Source organism: Meleagris gallopavo, chromosome 7, assembly GCF_905368555.1.
Source record: "Meleagris gallopavo chromosome 7, MGAL_WU_HG_1.1, whole genome shotgun sequence".
Taxonomy (NCBI): Eukaryota; Metazoa; Chordata; class Aves; order Galliformes; family Phasianidae; genus Meleagris; species Meleagris gallopavo.
In genome coordinates, this window is record NC_139410.1 from 29,229,869 (window position 1) to 29,237,295 (window position 7,427).

The following is a 7,427-nucleotide window of genomic DNA, read 5'->3' on the forward strand; positions in this document are numbered from 1 at the left end:
AGTTATCTTCATGGAAGATCCACAAGGAGCAGCTGGGCTGCAGGAGTTCCATCCATACTTGAGTCAAACAGGAAGATAATTGTTCTGGTTCTGTCTGCAGGAGGGAAGGATGAGCAAAGCCCATCTCTCTGCTATTTCTCAGCTCACTCAGAGCCAGGGCATGGCTGCTTCCTCTCTTGTGGTGCCCACGAGACCATGTTATCTTTCTCTCTACCAGCACACTTTTCTTCTGGCTGCCCTGTCCGGATCTATTCACAAGAACCAGAGCACAGCAAAGCAAAGGCCCCAGGGTAGCACAGACATACCACTCGCTTTACCAAAAAAGCACATTTTGTACTTCAGCATCCTTCAAGGGCCATGCTGGGAGACAAATTACAGATCCAAGAGATGGCTTTGCCTGACAGCATTCCCAGGCAAGACCTTGCAGCTGGGCCAATTAAGGCCCAGTCTCATTACTGCCTACAGTATTTCAGGAAGGAGCCTTGCTGCCCACACTGCAGAACACTCTGCCATGGCTTCTACCTGCTCCAGGGCAGCCTGCCCCACAGGCAGTGGTGTTGGACATCTCTTCCTGGGATGCTCAGGACACTGCTTCAGGTATCCGTAGATAGGGGATCACTGAGACAACTTTTCCATGTTGTAGAGATGATAAGATGGGAAATTTAGGTCTGTTTTCCTTATAAGTCCACATAGTATCATTTCTTTATCTCTGGGGAGACCTTATGGCAGACTTCCAGCACCTGAGGGGTGCTTATAAGCAGAAGAGGCACTGACTTTTTACACGGGCAGACAGTGATGGGACAAGGGGGAATGGCTTTAAACTAAAAGAGGGGAGATTTAGATTAGATGTTAGGAGGAAATTCTTTACTCAGAAGGTGGTGAGGCCATGGCACTGCTGCCCAGAGAGCTGGGGGTGCCTCATCCCTGGAGGTGCTCAAGGCCATGGATGGCCTTGAGCTGGTAGAACTAGAAAATCTTTAAAATCCCTTCCAGCCTAAGAGATTCTCTGATTCTATGATCTGTTGGCTGCAGCATCTCTATTCATTATCACTGAAGCCCAAGAAACCCTTGCTTTAAATCTTAGCCTGCCACTCTTTATAGTGTCTACACCTGCCTACGTTATTCTCTTTTTAAGTTTGCTAGACAGGTTTTCAACAGAACTCATATTCCTCCGCAACTCCTCTCACACTGTCCTATAGTTTTATTTCATATCATTTATTTTATACTTCCAGGCACTTGTTATTTTTGTTAGTTTCTTTGTTCTACATCATCCTCCTGACTCAACTATATGATTACCCTACCGATTCCATTTCACCTTGTGCTTTTCCCAGCACAGTAATTTATTTTTATGACAAGGTTTTGGTGCTGATATACTGAATAATTCTTGCTGCTGCTAACCACTATTGGGGTTGTGTGACCACATGCATTTGAGAACTTTGATCCCAATTTCCATTGGTTTTAATGGGAAATCAGCAGCTCAGGGATGATGTGCTAGTTTGGAGATGGCAGTACCAGACTGGGAAATAGTAATCTGCAGTACCTTGAATGAAGGAAAGGGTGAAAAGAGCAAACATTTTGTGTTTAATACAACAGTAACAATATCACATATGTGTTGCAAATACACGTTGCCTTATTCCTGAGTTATAGCTGGGATCTTTGAACATCCAGAGCTCAGCATACCATCCTAAAGACACTGTATTTGCATGTGTTTCACATTCTGTAAATAAAAAATGGATGCGCCAGAGAAACACTTCAGAGCACTGTGTTATTAAGCCACCAGTGGATCTTGTGCTTTTTGGTCATTAGTCTTGTACAAGCTGTCCCTGTGGATATAATACATCCATGAGCTGTAGAAGTTCTAGCTCTTGTGTCAGACTAGAAACCAAAGCAAAATGAAAAAAAAAAAAAAGAAAAAAAAAAAAAGGGAATATATTATCTTTAAGTCTTTGCATCTTAAGATAAGATCCTGCCTGGAGGCAGCGAGGCAGAGGGAGTGATGGCTGAGCCCCACTCTCCTGCAGCGAGCAGCTGCACTGACAGTACACACACAAACAGCCCTGCACTCTGAAGGACTCTGACGGTTCATGAAATTTGAGCTGTATCATGATAGAGTTTCATTTCCCATCCTTCACTGCAGAGCAGTGAGTTGCAGGGAGATGTAGCCCATAAAGGACAGGGTTAGCAGTTAGCAAACACAAAGCTGTGATGCTTGGGAGGCTTGTGCCCATGCATCAGCTGCTCCAAGAAGCGAGGAAACCATCTGCCAAATTTCCCCTAAGAAATACTGTCCAGCATTTATGGTACACAAGCAATTTAGTAAAAAAAAAAAATAATAATAGTAGTTATTCCCACTTCCTTTGTAAAGAAAGATGGCAAAGTTAACTCTACAGTTATTCCTTTTCGTTGTTGTTCTATCTGTTCTGGCAAGTGCAAAGGAACTTCTGTTCCCTCTCGCAACCTCTTTAAGTTGCCTTGCAGGGAGACACAGTGCTGCTGCATTACTTAACCCACAGGACAATATTTGTCCTGCTGGAGGCAGAAAGGGATTCTGCCCTTCTGGGCAGCTCTTACCAGAGCCAGCTCCAGCCCTCACAGCTGACTGGGTGCTGCAGATAGCTGCGGTGCTCCTGAAGCACCACAGTCAGAGCAGCATCATTTTAGACTAGCTCACCCTTCAGTGTAGTTAGCCCTATGCATTCCAAGCGATTTCAGGTCATTTTCTATGCACTTTAGCTGGTACTTCTAAGTCCTGCTGGGTCACATCCCCCCAGGACGTGTGTTCCTCTCTCCTATCCTTTTCCTGCTGACCCCAACCTTCTCAGGATATTTTGATTTCACTTCTGGGTGTCACACAGGTTCCTGCCAACTGGATAATCCAAAATACATGGTATGTTGAACCACCACAGCCAGGTCCCTTGCCTTGCAGCCTCTGGAATACATCAATTTTTCTACTGGAAGGCACAATGTTACCAGGTGATGACCTCTTAGAGAAGTAAATGAATAGTTCTTTTCCTGCAGAGGCAAAAGCAAAAATTTAATTTGTTCTTCTAACATAAACCTATTCCTGCTCCTTCATCAGTGCTCACCCACTGCTGGGGTGAAAGAGAAAAGCAATTCCACAGCCATGGGGAAATGCACACCCCCTCATGTGCTGTACCACTCCAGCAGTGGGTCCTACTGCACGTGAACATCTCTGCACCTCCACCACCACTTTGCTGCCTTGCTGCTGGGAAAGAAGCACCATCCCTCAAAAACTGCTGGCTTAAGCATCGTGATTATGATTCTGTTTCCCATGTGAGAGCGGAGCTGCACTCCCAGCTCAGCACTCTTTATTTGCAGGGTTTTTGTTTGTTTTTTTTACTTAACTGCACTATTGATCCCAAGATGGAAAGGAAGCCCGGCAGCACCAGCCTTGTCCCTCAAGGTAGGAAAGCCTCATTAGATTTATGAAATTCTCCAGGATACAGAAAAGCTGTGCAGCCCATCTGTCAAGAAGGCTTTACATTCCACTCCCACGAGGTGCAGTTCATGTTGAATCATTATTTCATTATTTCTCCTATTAAGTCCAAGATCCCCCTTCTAACCCACTCAACTTCATGTGAAATACAATTAATAGGTGCAGGCCACCTATGCCTTAAGTTACTGCTTAAGGAAAGGGTTTGCAGGCTGAGCTATGCCAGCACTCTGCCTCCTCTCCCCAGCCCCAAAGAGAAAGCAGGAGGGTGAGGCAGTCCTGGTTTCATTGCCTCTAATTTAATGCAGTAGTACTGGCTGAAGCATTAGCGGGTACCAAAGGGAGCACTTAAGACTAGCATTACTTAACTCACTCCATCACATGTGGCTAGGGAATTAGTGGCAGATTAGTGACATTTGTAGGAGAAACTAACCCAGAGGCTAAATCCAGAGAGGATTATGAAGTTAGATGGGTATCAGCTAAATGAGACTGTGAAAAGACCAATTTGTGTACACAGAAAATACAAGTTAAAGCATGGGATTTTTATTCAGAAAGAAAGCAAAGCTTAGAGAGCAATAATGACGGAGACCCAAGAAGAATGGGCAGTAAATTAAGTGAGGTCATTGAGCAGAGACCCATATCTCTGGCAGCCTCACACTTCCCTGGTGGTAAATCCTAAACTTTCCCATGTACCTTGTATAGTTTTGGGGTGGCTTCAACTCTTACAGAAATGCCATCTTCTGAAAACTTCTGTTTTTTGCCCACAGCAAGATGACATACTTTTCTTTGCAAGAAATAGTGACTTTCCTCACCATTAAATGGCTGTTAAGATTTTTCTTGCATTCCCTACCTTTGGAGTTAGTCTTTCTTTAGAGCTACCTCTAGCAGCAATACTGTTAGCAGTAATGAAAATGGACCTTATAAAGGTTCTTTTAAACTCTGATTTCCCCCATTTCTGGCCTTACTGCACCAAAGCCTTTCACTCGCTTGCTTTTTCAAGGCACTACTTTCCAGGACTGCTCCTGGTGTATTTTCAAGGTGTTCCACAGGCAGTATCCCCTTTGCCCAAGCACACCAATCCGAGGCAGTGAACAGGGATGCTGCCCTTGGTGCAGTGCTCTCCCACCTCCCATGGAAAGAAATGCTCTCCAATGCATCTCTGCAAGTAGAACCACTCTGCAGATGTAATCCTGCATGGCCTTCACAAAGCATTCCCACCATGATGCTAATTTTCACCAGTCCCTCAGGTGGGCACTTCAGGGGAGCTTTCACTTGCACTAAAGCCAAAGACTCTGCAGGATTTTTTTTTTTTTTTTTTTTTTTTATTTTTCTCCTCTCTATCAATAGCCATTTTCATGCATCCTTTTAACCAAATGTTTGGCAGCTGCAAGCAGCTGGATAGATGAAGACAGGAGCTCCCCTCCTCAGTGGGTGCACTTCGAGCTTCACCCCCACATCGCTCCCTTCCCCTGCTGGGTATCCAGCAGGTAATAATTCCTGCATAATTATGCAGTTACATCAATTGCTTATTAGATACCCGAGAACAGAAGGTATCTAATAGAGTTATCCCAGAACTATCCTGGGATGTGCTTCAGATCACTTGTATTTGTCAGCCCTTGGTCAGGAAGCCACCACCTGAAATAGGTTCATTATAGGCTTCTACCCTCCCATTGATCTATTTTGGATTAGGGCAGCACAAGCTGTGAGCTGAATTACATCCAGCTGTCTGTGGGTTTGGTTTAAGAGGAAATTGTATTGGAAACTCAAGTGAGCCAAAATGATGGGGATGACATTCACAAGTAAAGGGGCTGGTACAAGATAGTAGCAGAAAGAGACTGCATCAATAGACATCTTACTGACAAGAGGTAAAATTAAGACTTCTGTTGTGCAGCTCCTTGACCAATTATCGTGCAGTTTAAATTTCCATCCCCCCTTATTTTCCAGCCACTGGGTCCAACAGCAGCCACATCCCTCACTGGCAGCTGCAGCTCCACTATCATTTTCTTCACAGACCATTCCCGCAGTTGTTTCCACACACACCACAAAAGCCATCTCCTCATACATTAAATCCCCTCCAACGCAGTCCCGATGCTCAGCTCCGTCTCAGCGTGGAAACACCAAAGCACAGCTCCAGATCTGCAAGCTACAACCCCTCTCTGAACTCTGTCAGCTCCCTCCTCCAGACTCGCCTCCAGCCGGCTGTGCTGAAAGCCCTTCCTGGCTGCACTGGATTTCTTGTAGGAAGGTGCCATCCCGTGGCCAAATGCAAAACCCTCACTGCTTCTCCTCAGAGCTCCTTGCAGCTAAAGCCACCTCAGACAACCGGTAAAATAGAAAATACATTCTGAAAGACTCACACGTTTCATTGTATGCCAAGTTAAACATTACTAACAGCACAGCTACAAGAAATTGTGCTGTGTAAGCCACAGTGAAGTGACACCAAGGCCACGCAGCTCCTCTTTGCAGCACGAGACCTCTACCCTTGTGACCAGGATCCAGAGTTTGGTGCAGGAGGTGAAAGCCACACAGTCCCATGCTGCTCCAGTGGTTTTAATTCACCGTTGGCAGGAAATATCCTGGCCTTATGTCACCAGGTACCAAATCTATGATTAAGACTCAGAATACCTGTACTTCCCCCAGTGAAAGTACAACAGTACAACTAGAAGGCAAAATCCACCCATTTTACTCTTTGCATCAACTCGTGTTCTCAGCCTAACAGCTTCCAGGCTCAAATGTCAACTCCTCCTTCTTTCATAGAGCTCATGTATGAACTGGCTTGATTCTTTGACATGACAGCTGCTTTCCAATCCAGTTATTATTGAACCAGACACAGAATCCAGCCCTCGAGGGCTCCCTCCCGCTGGGAAACAGGCATTTCTGAAATCTCACCCAGATATGCCTGACACTGCCAGGCTGTGGGCCACCATCCCTCACTGGCACAGCCTGCTCTCTCCTATTCCCCATCCACTCTCTAGCTAGATCCCAGCTGCCAAAGCACGTTGCATGAGAACTGCGTCCATCCCCACACTACCCAGGTTCTGCATGCTTGGATGCTTTTGCTCTAACCCAGACAGCTACTTGCAGACCAGCCCCACCACCATCCATCCCCTTTGCTGCATGCAATGCCAGTCAGCCTGCCAGAAGACAGCCCTGAAGGGTGGGCACGTCTTCCTGCTGCACTGCATGCCCTAAAGCGAAGTCAACCTCCCTTTTACAGGTTTCTCTCCTTTAAATATTTCATCAAAACTGTGAAAGCGAAGCAGCTATGGAAGCCATGCGTTGCTTCCAATCCTCTCCGCTCATCAGCCTGTAAAGGACCTGTACAAAGCCAAAATTGCTGGAGTCTCATAGTGCTTCCTTCCAGGACCACCCCAACCCCCCAGTGACTCATTCCTTTAACCACTGCCCCAGTTTCCACCTTCTGGGCTTCTCCTGCACCTTCTTACTGATAGTGCCTCCTCACTGACTTGTCCTGGTTCCTCCAAGCTACAGCTGCAGAAACATTAAATGTAACAGCAAAACAAAGCAGGGGATAAACACATACTATAGGAGTTACTGGAGCTGCACTCCTCAGGGCTACGAATGCACAAAGGACAAGCTGCAGCACAACTTGCAGCTAACATACAGCTAAGTCTGTTCCTCCACTAAGAGGGCACACAGATATGCACATAATTCTAGAAGCGTAAGCTCAAGATACACATCTTCCTGTGAAAGAAGCTGGCATTCAGTCTTTTGCCACATCCTCACTAAAAAAGTAATTCAGTTAAGGTGTGCTTTTATTTGACATATATATTTGACAGCACACTGCTTTCTGGATCTTGTATGTGTGAAGTGAGGTTAAAGTACAAAAGCACAGCCAAAGCTATCCACTGCCCAACATTACTGTGCCTCTACATTAGACATGTAGAAACAGTGAAAACTGAATCCGCATCTAAGCCAGGACTATACAGCACTCCTACAAAACATGGAGGGA